This window comes from Myotis brandtii, unplaced genomic scaffold (genome assembly GCF_000412655.1).
Source record: "Myotis brandtii unplaced genomic scaffold, ASM41265v1 scaffold734, whole genome shotgun sequence".
NCBI lineage: Eukaryota > Metazoa > Chordata > Mammalia > Chiroptera > Vespertilionidae > Myotis > Myotis brandtii.
In genome coordinates, this window is record NW_005370913.1 from 258,405 (window position 1) to 274,646 (window position 16,242).

General features: G+C 37.8%; 1 long non-coding RNA gene across 1 annotated transcript in view; it reads right to left on the reverse strand.

Moving 5' to 3' along the window:
* Positions 1-5,344, reverse strand: part of LOC106724141 — an 18,157-nt gene extending 12,813 nt beyond the window's left edge. Inside the window, exon 1 of the long non-coding RNA XR_001359895.1 lies at positions 5,333-5,344. This is a non-coding gene — a long non-coding RNA (uncharacterized LOC106724141). The remainder of the gene's footprint in view (positions 1-5,332) is intronic.
* Positions 5,345-16,242: the final 10,898 nt, after the last annotated feature.

Below are 16,242 nucleotides of genomic sequence, written 5' to 3' on the forward strand. Positions count from 1 at the left end.
GAGCATGAGTGGGGGGGGGGTGGGAAGTTGGGGGCTAAGGGGGGCTTGGGGACACATTTGTAATTCCTTAACCAATAAAGAAAGATAAAAAAAGAAAAATTAAGGAAACAGACATTTTCAAGGTAAAAATAATCAATAAAACTAGATTCAAAGATTATGCAGATGCTGGATATCTGGACATACCAGAGAGACACTACAAAATAATTATGATTAATATGACAAAGTATCCAGTGGAAAAGGTGAGCAACATGCATTAAAAAAAAGAAATACTCAGCAAAGAAGTAGAAACTACACAAAAAGTAAAAAGAAAATGCTAGCTATAGAAATATGATACCAGAAATAAAGAATTTCTGAGATGAACTCATGAGCAGACTGCGTACATCTGAGGAAACCACTGCAAATTTGAAGATCTGCTGCCAAAAGTTATCCAAGACAAAACATAAAAAAGAATAAAATAAAAAATAAACAAATCAAACCAGAGTACCCAAGAGCTCTGTGATAATATGTAATGGTCCTATCTTCTCCATAATCAGCCTTCCAGAAGGATAAAAAGATCAGTTGAAAGAAAATTTGATGAGCCCTCATCTGTGTGGCTCAGTTGGTTGGGCTTCGTTCCATGCACCAGAAGAGTGCTGGTTCAATCAATGACACTCAAGGCACATGCCCAGGTTGTGGCTCAATCCCGGTAGGGAGCGTGCAGAAGGCAGTAGATAAATTTTTGGCTCTCACATGGATGTTTGTTTCTCTCCTCTCCCTTCCTCTCTCTCTAATATGATGAGACAGTGGCCAACAATTTTGCAAAATTAATGGAAAATAAATCACAAAGCCAAGAAACCTAGAGAATCCCAAGTAGGAAATATATGGGGGTGGGGGTGGGGGAGGGTTGACACATAGTAATGAAAATGCAGATAAAGAAAGATGACGAAAATATCTGGTAAGCAACTTGAGGGGCAGGGGTGGAGGAAGGAAAACAAAACATTACATTACATAAAAAGGAACAACAAAAAATATAACAGACTTCTTGTCAGGAACTCTGGAAGCTGTAAGACAAGGGATGACATTTGGAAAATATAGGGAAAACATGCAGTTTAGAGATCAATATTCTCTGAAAATATGTTTCAAAAATGTCTAAAGCTGTTTTAGTGATTTTTGTATTGTTTTCCTATTTACTATGTTATTTATTTCTGCTCTACTTTTTACTGTTTCTCCGAGTTGCTTTGGCTTTTATTTGTTCCCTTACTAGTTTTCAGGTTTTTTGTTTTATTTTGTTTTTTAAGGAAGACACTAAAAAGTTGATTGAGACATTTCTTCTTTCCTAATGTAAGCATTTTAGTGTCATAAATTATCCTCTACTGCTTTGGTGACAGCTCAAAATAGTAATATATTTTGTTTTCATTTTTATGTAGTTAGAAACATTTTCTGATGCCCTATTTGATTTTTTTGACCTATGTTTTGTTTAAAGCTGTGTTATTTGATTTTCATATGTTTGGGGATATTCCAGAAATCTTAACCTTATTTTCTGTTACTGACTTCTATTTTAATACCAGAGGTCAGAGAATATACTTGGCATGACTTGAATTCCTTTGAACGCTATTAAAATTTATTATTACAAAGTATTTAGTTTCCAAGTACTGGGAGTTTTTCCTGTTATCACTTGCACTATCACTTTAAATCTTTTAAATTTGTTTGGGGTTTGTTTTATGACCAGAATAAGGTTTATTTTGGTATGTATTCTATAAGTGCTTGAAAACAATGTATATACTGCTACTGCTGATGGGCATATTCTATAATTGAAGATTAGATCCTATTTATTGATGGTGTTATTGAATTATTTTATATCCTTGCTTATTTTTTATCTACTTATTTTAATAATTGGCAAGAAAGTATTAAAGTCTCTAGTTATCTTATATAATAAAAGCCCTGCGACCGAACGGTGGAATGACCAGAAAGACCGGTTGACCAGTCACTATGACACACACTGACCGCCAGGGGGCAGATGCTCAATGCAGCAGCTGAACCCTGGTGGTCAGTGCACTCTTATAGTGGGAGCACCGCTGGCTGACCTGGATGAGCAGTGCTCCCACAGCGGGCCGATTCCCGCAGGCCATGGCCCCGACCAGTGCACAAATTCCATGCACTGGGCCTCTAGTAATTGTATATATTTCTTTCACCTGTCAGTTCTATCAGCTTTTGTTTAATATATTTTGAAGCTCTGTTCTTCAGTGTAAAAACACTGAGTATTGCTCTGTCTTCTGGTTGCTTGACACTTATTTTATAATGACCTTCTTTGTCTCTTATACAGTTGACTCTTCAACAACAAGGGTTAGAAGTGTGCAGGTCCACTTATAAATGGATTTATTTCAGTAAATACCTGTACTGTTTTTGACCCACTGTTTAAAGTCTATGGATGGACAAATTTATGAATTGATATATGCTATTTAAAAGATGGAACTTGTGCATCCACAGATTTTAGTATCTACAGAGGTCTAGGTACCAACCACTTACAGATACTGAGAGAAAACTAAGTATTTTGAGAGTCAAAAGTTACATGCGGATTTCTGACTGTGCAAGGTTGGTACCCCTAAGCTTTATATTGTTCAAGGGTCAACTGTAATTGCATTGCTCTTAAATGTACTTAAAGTGATATTAATATAGCTGTCCCTGCTTTCCTTTATTTAATATTTGTATAGTATATCCTTTCCCACCTTTTCATTTTCAACTTATATGCATCATTAGATTTGAATTTAATCTCTTGCTTATAGCTTATAGTTGAACCTTGCTTTTATTTTATGCAGTCTGCTAATCTCTGTTTTAATTAATGTTTCTAAACAATTTACATGCAATACAATATTACTGAATTAGGGCTTAACTGCCATTTAATTTTTCATTATCTCTTTTTTTATGTTTTTCTAGTTCTTTTTTTATTTTCTTTCTCTAGGTTACCTAAATATTTCAGGGAATTTTATGATAGTTAAATAAGTAAGAAAAAACCTCATATAGCCACTCATGATAGTACCAACTCTGTTTATCATCGTTACGTTGTGTAGATACATATTTTCATCTCCTATACTTTCCTTTCTAGCTGAAGGACATTACTTAAAATTTATTTGTAGTATGGGTCTGATGGTGATCAATTCTTACATATTTTTCATCTTAAAAAGTCTTTATCTACCTTTTTATTGAAAGAAAATTTGGCTGGGTGAATAATTCTGTTTTGACAGGTGCTTTTTAAATAACTTTAAATATGTTTTTCTACTATCTTCTCACTTTTCATTATCCTCATTTCTGTTCTTCTTCTTCTTCTTCTTTTTTTTATAATGTGCCTTTTTCTCCAACTGCTTATAAGAGTGTCTCTTTCCTCTGGGTTTAAGCCATTTGATTCTGATGTGCCTTGGTATAGTCTGTTTTTCATTTTTTGTTGTTTGTTTGTTTGTTTGTTGAATTGTTTGGGGCACATTGAGATTAATTTATCTGTGGATTTATTGGTTTGATAAAATTGGGAAAATTTTTAGTCATTATTTCTTTAAATATTTTTTCAGTCTCTTCCCCTTCTCTACTTTGGGGACTGCAATTACATATAAATCATGCCACTTACAATGTTCCTACTGTTAACTGACATTTTGTTAAACATTATTATTTTGGTTACTCTGTTTTTCTTTTAGTTAAATTTCTATTAGTATGTCTTTAAATTCACTAAATCTGCAATTTCTATTTGCCATTAATCCCACTTAGTAATATTACTTTTTATCTCAGATACTTTAGTTTTCATGTATAGAAATGTGATTTTAAAATCATACATATATCTTTCATGCCTCTACTTAAATTTTTGAACATATGGAATAGTTATAACTTTTAATTTCTAGCTAAATCTAACAACTGGGTCTATTTCAATTGATTGCTTCTTCACATGTCTAATGATTTTTTTATTGAATTCTATTGATTGCTTCTGCACATGTCTATTAATTTTTTATTGGCTACCATGTCTTTTATTTTTTTGGGTGGTAGATATTTTACATATCTATAAATATTTTAAGAGTTTTACTTTTTATAATGGTGAATATTTTACTTTGGGGTAATGGTGGTTATTTTATATTCTTATAAATATTTTAAGCTCTGTTCTGGGAGAAGTTGGCTTTCTGCAAATGATCCTTTCATTCTAGCTTTTAATACTTGTTAGATGGGACTGGAATAGTGCTCAGATTAGGACTAATTATTCCCCTCTACTGATAGATTACTCTTTTATGTGCCCTACTCAATCTTCCCGGAATTATAAAACTTTCCAGTATTCCTGGCGGAAGTAAGCACTAATCCCTTTAAGAGCATCAGAAAATGTTACTTTTAATCACTTTGTGTGCTTCTTTCCTCAGCCTCAGGTAATTTCTTCACAATACTGGGTGGAATACTTAAGAATGGTCTTCTGTAGATCTCTGAAATTCTCTCTCTGTATAGCTCTTTCTTGTTTGTACTGTTTTTCAAATTTGAACCACCTTGATCTCCCTGCACTTTCACATCACCTCAAGTAATTTTTCAAGCTCTGCCTTAATAACCCCTCTCTGGATTGTGACCTGAAATCATGTAATAGGAAATAAAAACTTCATACTACTTTGACTAATCATAAAATAGAATTAGGATAAAATGTACTAACAAACTTATAAAAAGAACTCACATACCGACAGTTTACTTGTGAACATGTTATAGGTATAGCAGTTTCAGTTCTAGTTTGTACAAGGAATGGCCTTGACCATAAGACTGGCTGACACAGATCGCCCAGCTGCAGAAATTTGACCTTAAAGATTCATATAGGGACCAGCAAGGACACTGTCTGCATGTCCTCAACCACTCCCCCCGATCACTTTGTTCTGCATTCCCTCTACCTCCCTATAAGAAACCTTGCCTGCACTGAGGCATTAAGATGGGCTTTGGGATGAGAATCCCCCTTCTTCTCTGGTGGCCGGCACTTGAATAAATTGCTTTCCTTTGTACAAGCACCTATCTCATGAGTTTGGCTTTTGTTGTGGCCGGCAGCTGAACCTGTGTTCAGTTAAAAACCAGTCTCAGTAAAATAAAGCTCAAGTAATCACTGTCCTTCATTGACTGATGTTTTAAAAACAGTTGTTTTAAATATTTTCTGGGTGTTTTTTTTGTTTGTTTGTTTGTTTTTTTGGCTGCTTCAGGTATTACGATAAATCCCATCTCTATTATTCCATTCTTTTTTTGTGGGAAGCAGAATTTAATACGTTTTTAAAGCTGGAAAGGATATGTACTTTGTTGTGACACATTCCTTATATTTTTCTTATATTTTTGTGAATTACATGTTATTTTACAACGTCACTAAAATAATAAATCAGATTTAGTTAGAAGATATATTTTTGATGCTCAAGTCTACATTACAACAGTTGATAAGAATAATAAAATAAGAATCATCAAAACAACATTGTGTTGTCACTACTTAATAACTGATGGGTTCATAACAGCATCTCAGACACTAGAAAACATGAATATTCATTAAGATTGCTTTGAATCACATAGTGATATCAGAGTGAAGCTTCAAGGGTATGCTCTTTCCTGTCTTTTGATTCAGGGCAGACAGTACTGTCAAAATATTACCATATTATTATAGGAAGCTCACCGGCTTCTTTCTTCCTTTGAAATTTTTATCAGGTTTAGGAATGGTCTATAGTCATCACACTTAAGCTTTGGATATTGAACTTGTGCACAAAATATTGGCAAACAAGCTAAATAAATCAATAAGTAGTTAGCAGGTTCAGAAGCTGTTATATTGGACTACTTTAAGGTCAACTACTGTTTCATTAACAGATTTTTTTCACTATAATATTTAAAAATGTTGAGGGAGTTGCCTTTTATGTGGATTAGCAATTCACCTTCATGACAGGGTATGAGAAAGAACAGATTTCTCTCTTTTTCTGTCTCTGTCTCTCTCCCACTCACTCTCCCCTATTCTCTTTCTGAATGGCCTAGTTCAGTTATAATATCATTTTAGAGGGGAAATTAATAAACAAATAATTTCCCCATATCAGATATAAAATAATAAACTTTTCACCAGATATCAAACCAAGTATGTAATTAAAAGTATAGACTTTTTATTCTTAATAATTACAAAAATATGTGCCTCTCTAGAGGTGTTAAGTAGAATAATGATCCACCAAATAGATCTATATATTAATCCTTATAACCAGTAAATATATTATCCCATATGACAAACGGGACTTGGCTGATGTTATTAAGTTAAGTAACCTGAGATGGGGAGATCGTCCTAGATTATTTGCCGGAGCCCAATATAATCACAAGTGTCCTTATAAGGCAACACATGGAAGCAGGAGATCCAGTCAGAGAAGATGTCACAATAGCAGCAGAAGTTGAGATAATGCAAATACCAAAAGAAGAGGCTACTAGACAAAGAGTGTAGGCAGCCCCTAGGAGTAAAAGATACAAGAAATGTATTATCCTTAGAGACTCCAGAGGAAAGAGAAATTCTATTAGCAGCTTGAGGTTAGCCCAATGCAACTAATTTTAGATTTTTGACCTGCATAACTGAAAGAGAGTAAATGTGTCTTATTTTACAGCCCTATGTTGTAGTAATATGTAACAACACCAGCAGGAATACACTCTCTAATGAGGCATCACTTTTTACTTTTCCTTATAATTTTTATGTAAAACAGTTTTTCTCTAATAGGCTATAACCTTTTGAGGTCAGGAAGTTTTAAACACCATGTTGTTTAACATAGTGCCTTTTACTATGAGTGCTCTGCAACTAATTTTAGATTTTTTGACCTGCATAACTGAAAGAGAGTAAATGTGTCTTATTTTACAACCCTACATTGTAGTAATTTGTTACAACACCAGCAGGAATACACTCTCTAATGAGGCATCACTTTTTACTTTTCCTTACAATTTTTATGTAAAACAGTTTTTCTCTAATAGGCTATAACCTTTTGAGGTCAGGAAGTTTTAAACACCATGTTGTTTAACATAGTGCCTTTTACTATGAGTGCTCTAAATATAAAATTTAAGCTCACCACTAATAAGATCCATGCAATGAAAGATCCCAATAAATAAAAATTCTAACCATTCACAAAGGAAAGATTCTGTGATGAATGAAGCATGTAATAAGTCAAGCAAGAATATAGTCAGTACTAGGTATTAACTTTTCAGCATTTTCTGAGCTCATCTTTTTAATTTTTGGCTTTGGATTAAACCAAGTGTCTTACGCAAAAAAATTAAAAACTATTAAATGTTATATATTTGTGCCAGAATATCACTATTTAGGTGGTTTTGATGGAAAGATATAAATATGAGGGGTTTTTTTCTCTCCACAACTTTGTAGTACTAGAGTCATAAAAGAAAATAAATGTATAGAGGTTGGGAGATTTAAGTCTCCTAGTTTTAGAGAAGTTGAGAAGAATTTTCTTATGTATCTGGCTTGTGTTTAAGGGTCTTGAATTTCTACAGTAAAATTTTATTGTGTGGGGATGAGGTAATTGGATTTTCTTTTATTTTTAAAGAAGGGATTAAAAGGTCGTGATAGGGATGAGAAAACTGGGGCAGGGGGGGACCAGAGGGTTTTACCTCACTAACTATAGATTCCACACATACTTTGGAAAGTTATCTAAAAGGAGAGAAGTTGAGCTGCATATTGAAGAGCCAGGATTGAATGGAAATAAACCGAAAGCCACAATTACCCACCCTCATGGTGCACGACTGTAGTTTGTTTTTTACTTGTGGAACTACACCATGTGGACACTCTCCTGTAATATTCAGGAACCCTAGTGAGGTAATGGTGAGGAATCTTCACATCTATCTTTGAGAAAGAGGCATAAATGAGCAAGTCCCATTGGAAATGAAATGGGATAGTGATGTCCCTGTGATTATCTCTTGTAAAATATCCAATTAAAATGGAAAATTCATTGTTGAGAGAATTCTTCATGGGCCTGTCATGTTTGTGCAAGTCTTGGAAGCTAATACAATGAAAGCTTTGCTCCAGAGTAATCTTTTCAAGGACATTTACAGAATAAACAGACTTGGAAGATAGTGATAGCACCTCCCTCCAAACAGGAATCAAGTGAAGGTTTATTTGACATTCAGAATAGTATCTCCCTACAGGGCAAGGTTTGGGCAGATTTTTGTGCAGCCCTTTATAAAGGTTTGGGGTTTCCTACATATGCAGCATCTACCTGTGTGTTCCTTGTCATCCCTGTGAGATTTGGTGTGGACAAGGAGAACTGGCATGAACATGAAGCTCATGCTGCTTGCTGTATAGTGAGTAATAAAGTGCTTTGTCTCTATCCCAGATCATTAATGTCTTCTGCCAACATCCATGAAATTATGGCAGGCCAATTTTTTAGCTTACAATTAGGGAAAATCTCAGGTCCTACACACATTTAACTGAGTTTCTAACATTTGACTGAGTTGTGTGTTTTTATTCCATTGGTAAATTAAGGCTTCTCATACTCATTGATTTCATTTAGAGCTATAACTTTGAGCTATTTACCATGACAGAGATTGAATAAACATGCAGACATACTCAGTGATTTCAAAATGCAATTTCTGGGCTATTTTCATAAAAATCTCACACTTATTGTAGTAGAATCTTTGAGAGTGGGGTATAAGAATCTATACTTTAAAAAATATCCTCAGGCAATTCTAAAGCACTCTAACGTGTGTGTGGTTTATTGGGAATCATTTCTTGGACAAATACATTTCTTTAGGAATAAAATGGGTTAGTGAGAAGAAATTATCAGCTCTCTATATTTGTCAAAACAAACACAAGGCTTCACACTTAAGAGAATTCTTTCAAGTTTATAAGCAATCCTATATAATAACAGGCTAATATGCAAATTGACTGAATGGCAGAACAACCAGTTGCTATGACACGCACTGACCACCAGAGGGCAGATGCTCAACGCAGGAGCTGCCCCCTAGTGGTTAGTGCATTCCAACAGGGGGAGCGCCACTGAGCCAGAAGCCCAGCTCACAGCTGGCAAGCACAGCCGCAGTGGCAGAAGCCTCTCCTTTCTCAGTGGGAGCACTAAGGATATCCAACTGCCGGCTTAGGCCCGCATCCCCCAAGGGCTCCTGGACTGCGAGAGGGTGCAGGACAGGCTGAGGGACCCCCTCCCAAGTGCATGAATTTTGTGCACTGGACCTCTAGTCTATAATAATACCATCATCACTTTATATTTTTAGGTTTGCAAGATAAGCTCTTAAATGGTTGATTTTAGGGTTTGGGTGTTTAAACACACACACACACAAACATACACACACACACACACAAATAAACATTGTTTATTTATTTTATGTGCAGTGGGCACAGGTTTTCATCAGATCAGTGTGCTGACTTGTCTCTTTGACTTAGAGCCCCAAACAATAATATTTCAGCAGTAGGGAAATGAAAGTGAGAGATATCAATATTCTCTGTAAATCAGTCCCTAAATTATCCTTTTTTTATTTGCTAACAAATTTAAAACTGTGCTATAAAATAAAAGGGTAATATGCAAATTGACCTAATGGCAGAACAACCAATCGCTATGATGTGCACTGACTACCAGGGGTCAGATGGTCAACACAGGAGCTTCCCCATGGTGGTCAGTGTGCTCCCACAGGGGGAGCTCTGCTCAGTCACAAGCCAGACTGATGGCTCCTAAGCCAGCAGGTGGACATCCCCTGAGGGCTCCTGGGCTTCCAGAGGGATGTTTGACTGCCAGCTTAGGCCCGATCCCCAGGGAATGGGCCTAAGCCAGCAGGTGGACATTCCCCAAGGGTCCCAGACTATGAGAGGGTGCAGGCCGGGCTGAGGGACTCCCCAAATGCATGAATTTTCTTGCACCGGGCCTCTAGTAACTATTATAATAGGATAGAAAGAGTGTGGTTATACAGCATATCCTGGCTTGTTCTGTTCTTGGTTCTGAGATCCCAAATAAATAACAATGTTTGAGTCTGGAATTATATAAAACTAGAGGCCCAGTGCATGAAATTTGTGCACAGGGAAGGGGTCTCTCAGCCTGACCTGACCTGCTCCAAACAGGGAGCCCTCGGGGGATGTCCAACTGCCAGTTTAGGCCCAATCCCCCTAAATTGACAGTTGGACATCCCTCTCACAATCCATGACCTCTGGCTCCTAACAGCCTACTTGCCTGCCTGCCCTAACTATTCTGTTTGCCTGCCTGATCCCCCTAACTCCTCTCCCCTGCTGGCTTGGTCACCCCTAACTGCCCTCCCCTGCTGGCCTGGTTGCCCCTATTAACTTTTTTTTTTTTAATTGTATCTCCTTCACACACAATTGTATTTGACATCCTTATTGGCTTCTCCCTCTCACACAATTTTTCTCCTTTATGTAACACTTTTTTCTACTGACTCATCATTTATCAACTTTTCTTTCCTCCTTATTTCCTACTTCTGTTCCATCATCCTTCTTTGCATCTTTCTCTTACCCTCCCTCCCTCCCCACATTCCTTCTTTCCTTTATCTTTACCTGTGCCCTCCCTCCCCTTTTCCTTCTTTCCGACCTTAATTTTTTTCTTCACTTCCTCCCTCAGACCTGCTTTTCTCTCTCCTCCATTTCTTCTTTCTTCCCATTCTATTTTTAAGCTCTACCAGCTCCCCTTTAAAACTTTTCTTTCCACCCTCTTTCTCTCTCATCCTACTTTTCCCACACATTCTTCTCTACTTCCACTGTTTTAATATCTATCTACCTGCCTAATAATTCACTATCATTTATCTTTTTTCTTTTCTGACTCCTACTTTTAAAATCTGTCCCCAGTACACAACTATACTTGATTTTCATTATAGCTCCTACAGTTCACTCATACATCCTCTTTCCTTCTTTAACTCTGCTATCTACTGACTCCTTTATAAAGTTCTTCCCTCCCTCCTTCCCTTCTTAAAGCTTCTGTTTGGGAGACATTGACCCCCAGCCCAGGGCTCAGCCTTGGCCAGGTGTTCACCATCCCCCCTTCCCCAGTCTCCCTGCTGCTGTCTTGCTCCAATTCCCTGCCAATAACTCCCAGCCCAGGGAGGGTGGCTGAGGCCCGTGCGGCTCAGGTGCTGCTGCTGCCATGAAGCAGGAGCACCTTCGCCCAGAAGGCCTTAGACCAGGGGTGGGCAAACTTTTTGACTCAAGGGCCACAATGGGTTCTTAAACTGGACCGGAGGGCCGGAACAAAAGCATGGATGGAGTGTTAATATAAATTCAAAGTAAACATCATTACATAAAAGGGTATGGTCTTTTTTTTTTTTTAGTTTTATTCATTTCAAACGGGCCGGATCTGGCCCGCGGGCCGTAGTTTGCCCACGGCTGCCTTAGACTATCCACCACTCTGTTCCAGACCCGTGGGCACCTCCCCGCCAACAGCCCACGCCAGGGGCCACCGCCCTCCTCCTGTGTCTGGGCAGGGCTCCTGCCCGACCCTCGCCGGGTGCACATACTCCCCCCCCCCCACAGTCACCACCACTTCCTGCGTGCAGCCCCATGTTTCCTTCCCTTTTCCAATCCTGCATCTTTTTCTTGTTCCCTTTCTGTATTTCTGTTTCTCCTCTTGGTCTGTCTGCATGCAAGCCTGCCTTCCTCTCCCTCTCCTTTCTTATCCCCTCCTATCATATATTATCCTACCCCGGGCTTTGCAGTTGTCTGAGCAGAGGGCAGGAACACAACCTGCTGATCTAGTCGTGATGTGATGCTGTAATGGATAATTTGCATATTTCTCTATTATTAGTATAGATGGTTACAATTAAATTGCATAACCTACATAGCTTACCTGATACACAGAACTCAATATGTATCAGTTTCTTATTTTCATAGACATATAATAAAGTTCCTGAATATTAAATATGATGACATTTAAAATGATTAAATCTTTACAAAATCTGTTATCTCCAACAATATTTTAAAGAAACATACACCTAAATATATTTATACAATTAGATACCTTCATCATGAAGATAAACTTATATTGCTATTTGGTAAATGGAACATACACCCTGAAACATATACAGAAACAGATTCAAAGACTGAGTATATTCTTGGTCTAATTTCCTCCCAAGGTTAATTTCAAAATAAAAATTCTCCAGGATGTACATATGAATATAAAGCTCCAACCAACTGGGTAAAACTCTTCCTTCTCCCAGAGCTTTTCAAAATTATTGTTCATAAGTGAGAATTATTTAACTGCATTCTTTTTTGTTACTCTGATTTGGGCAAAATGTGCTTAGATATTTTTTTGCTACTGTTTATAATGTTTCTGTTTCTATAAATCTCAAACTCAGAAAATGTTAAGGAAAAGAACATTCCTAAATAATCTATTCTTAAATGAAGAGTTTAAAGGCATAGATTGGATGTAATAATTTCACTGATGGATTTATAATCTTTCCTATTTCTGTGACCATCTCAATTTATCAAATTCTGTATGTGCTTATGCAAATGAATTTTGCAACACTTTCACTAAAAATAACTATTACTTTTTAAAAAGAACATACTGTGTCAAAAATTTGAAACCAATCCATGAGTTAGGAAATTAAGGTAATGATACAAAGTCACTTTTATATATAAAAATCTGTCTCAGATATTTAAGAGATATACATTCTGATCTCCATAGATTGGAATTAGGTTTGGGTCACATACAAACAAACAACAATTCTGGTAAAAGATTTAAAAATTCCAATTTACTTAATCTCTTACATTAAAGAGATCCAAAATCTGTAGCTCATAGTTGGTGTGAGTGCTCCAAATCTTCAGGCTTAATATTTTTTTAAAAATATATATTTTTATTGATTTCAGAAAGGAAGGGAGAGAGAAAGAGAGAAATAAAAACATCAATGATGAGAGAGAATCATTGATTGACTGCCTCCTGCATGCCCTCCACTGGGGATGGAGCCCGCAATCCGGGCATGTGCCCTTAAGCAGAATCGAATCCCAGGACCCTTCAGTCCATAGGTTGATGCTCTATCCACTGAGCCAAATCAGCTAGGGCTGGCTTAACATTTTTTTTATGTCTCTATTCTGCCATCTTTATCCTGTGTAATCTACCACATGGCAGTAGAATGCATCAATATATCATGTAACAGAAAGGAAAAGGAGTTTTTCCTAACTTTCCTTAATACCACATTATATTTATGCTTAAATTTCATTGGAAGAACTTAGTGTCATGGCCAAACTTGGTTATAAAGCAATGGGAGAGCAGAATAGAGATTTCTATTTCAAATGATAATGTGGCCAGCTAACAATAGAGAATGAGTTACTATCAAAAAAGGAAATATTTGGTGTATGGGAAGTTGATTAAAATCTGTCCTACAAATGTTAAATGAAATTATTGGGAGGAACAAGAGAAGGAAGGAATTGATGTATATGCATTTTCTTGTGATAAACTTCTAATATTGTGAGAAACTTCTTTAAGAAGTATCTTTCTAATTACAAATTTCATTTGCCTGATGAAAAGAAAATGTACCTTATCTCAGTTAAAAACAAAACAAACAAATAAACAACAACAAAAAGCCCTGGGAATAGTCTTAAATCTCTCATTTCTTGGAAGTGGAAGTATAGGCTGTCACCAACAGCTTGACATATGACTGATATTATTCAAAATAAAAACAAGTTTGTTATAACTTTAGATAAATATATGGATGTGAAAACCTAAGCAGTGTATTATCTAAGATAATAAATTCTAAAACTACTATTTCTTGGTATAAATTTTTCTCTGAGAAAATCCACTCAAAGTCCTTTTAAAAAGCAGTGAGTTAGAGTGTGAGTTAGAGTATGAGGCAGTAACTGGTTCTATTCCTATACAAAAATCCTGATCTCCTGAAACCAATAACAATTTTTTCTCCCATGTTGAAGAGGATCCATAGCCTCTTTTACTCAACCTCTGTCTCTCTAATGATGCATATTGTATTTCTGAAAAATATAAAAAAGAGAAATTCCATTGTGATATCTAATTCAAATGTTATGAGCACATAAATAATGTGCCAGGCTATGTGGGAGATGACAATAAATTCCAAACTGACTTCAGTAAGCAAAGGCAATTTGACATAATGGGATTTGTAAACCATATTTTCTTTTATACAGTAAAAATCAGTAAAAACATTGTTTATTTGTTAGTAACAGAGACTTCCGTTAGCAATTGCTTTAAAAATTGGTGTTTTTCTCTTATGAAAAGTGATGACATGATATGGTCAGATTTGAGCTGGTGCTGTAGTTCTATATCCTCAACTGGATCCCCAAACCCTTCTACATCTCCTCATCTCTACCTAAAATATGTGTCTTTCTACACAGTTGCCTCATGTCAGCATTAGATTAAGTGCCAGCCCATCATGTTTGCATTGCAAGTAGAGGAAGATGGAAGGAGCACAAACAAGAAAAGAAGATTCTGGTTTAACTGATCCAAATTAGGAAGCATTGTTGGGAGCCCCACTGAATGATTACTGATCACATAACTTGAGCCAAAGCATTAGTCACATGCCTACCCCTGACTCAGAGGGAGGGTTTTAAATGTACCTTTTCAGCAGGTATACCACTTCTCATGAAAGCAGCATATTGCCTTTAAATGTAAACAGGAGGCTGGACACTGATAGTATAACTGAGAATGTCAACCACACTGTCACTTCACAAAGACTTCCAAGAAATTTGCAGCATTTATAGCAACCCAGGATTTGCCAGGCTGAGGTGCACCCACAACGTCAAATGTTGCCTGAAAATAGTCACTCTCTTGGCCTTCAACAGGGATTTAAGCCCGCCTCATCATTCACAACTTGGTGTGGAGAGCAGAGTGAAACAGCACTGAAAAGTAGTATCTATCCAGAAACTGGACAGATACTCTCTTAACCTTTCTAGAGAAAGAGATACTGAAACCAATGATCTCCTTTTGAGTAAAGAATAGAAAATAATTGTTTTCATAAGAAAGAAAGTTGTCTAAGACCCTGGCAATAGATTTCTCAATTTCTTAAGACATGTCAGATTCAGATTATAAGAAGGCAGCCAGGAGGATGGCAGTGAGTTAGAGTGTGAGTGAGAGAGGGAGGGAAAGGGGAGTGTGTGGATGTGTGGTGTCTGTGTGTCTGAGGGAGGGACAGTTAGATCTCGTAGGACCTTTGGGAGCTGGCGGACTGGGCTCACATAGCCAGGCAGCCTTGGCTACTGCTGTAATTTCTCGGCTCTGCCATAGAGGCCACACCATTTTGAAGGGAAGAGCTGCTGTGACTGGGAGCCCAGCTTCACCTCAACCTGGGGAGATCTCAGACACCACCTGGGACCCTACAGCCACACCAGCCAGGGAACTTCTGCCTTGCTGTGAACCCACAAACACCCAGACTCTAGCCTCCTCAGCTGAGGGCTACTGTGAGTTCTGGAGGACACTCCCTTTCCACCAGCCAGATGCTTTAACCCCAGGCACTACAACTGCACATGTGAACACCCACTGCTCGGGACCTTGGGGTAGCCAGCAGCCGCCACCCATGACCGCATACACATGAGAAGCCAGCAGCTTCCACCTGCAACAGAATGTGTGAGAAGAGCCAGCAGCTGCCACCTGTGACCACGTGCACATGGGGAGCCATCAGCCACTGCCTGTGACAGTGTGGGTAGCCATCAGCTGCCGCCTGCATCAACACAGGCTAGGAGAGACAGCAGATGCCAACTGGCAATGTGAGGGGAGAGAGCAGCCACCGCCCATGACCACGCGGGGAGAAGATGCCAGCCACAACAGCGTGAGGAGACAGCAGCCATCCTCTGACCCTTGGGGAGCAGCCAGAGAGCGCTTGGAGAGCAGCTTGGAGAGCACCATGCATGACTGCCTGAGGAGCAGCTGCTGCCCGTGACCATCCAAGAAGCAGCCACTGCCCACAACAGCCTGAGGAGCAGCCGCTGCCCTGTGACCACAAGAGGAGCAGCCACCTCACATGACCCACTAATGAAAATGAAAAAAAAAAAAAAGCTAGGGTAGCAATACTTATATCTGACAAATTAAACCTCAAAGCCATAACGAGAAATAAGGAAGGCCACTTCATAATACTAAAGGAATCTATACAACAAGAGGATATAACTCTGGTAAACATATATGCAACCAATGCAGGAGCAACCAAATACATAAAAACACTTCTGGAAGATAACAAGAAAGAGATAGACAGCAATACGGTCATAGCAGGGGGACTTTAATATTCCACTGACATCACTGGATAAATCCTCTAGACAAAAAAATCAGCAAAGAAATAGCAATCCTAAATGACTCACTCTATCTG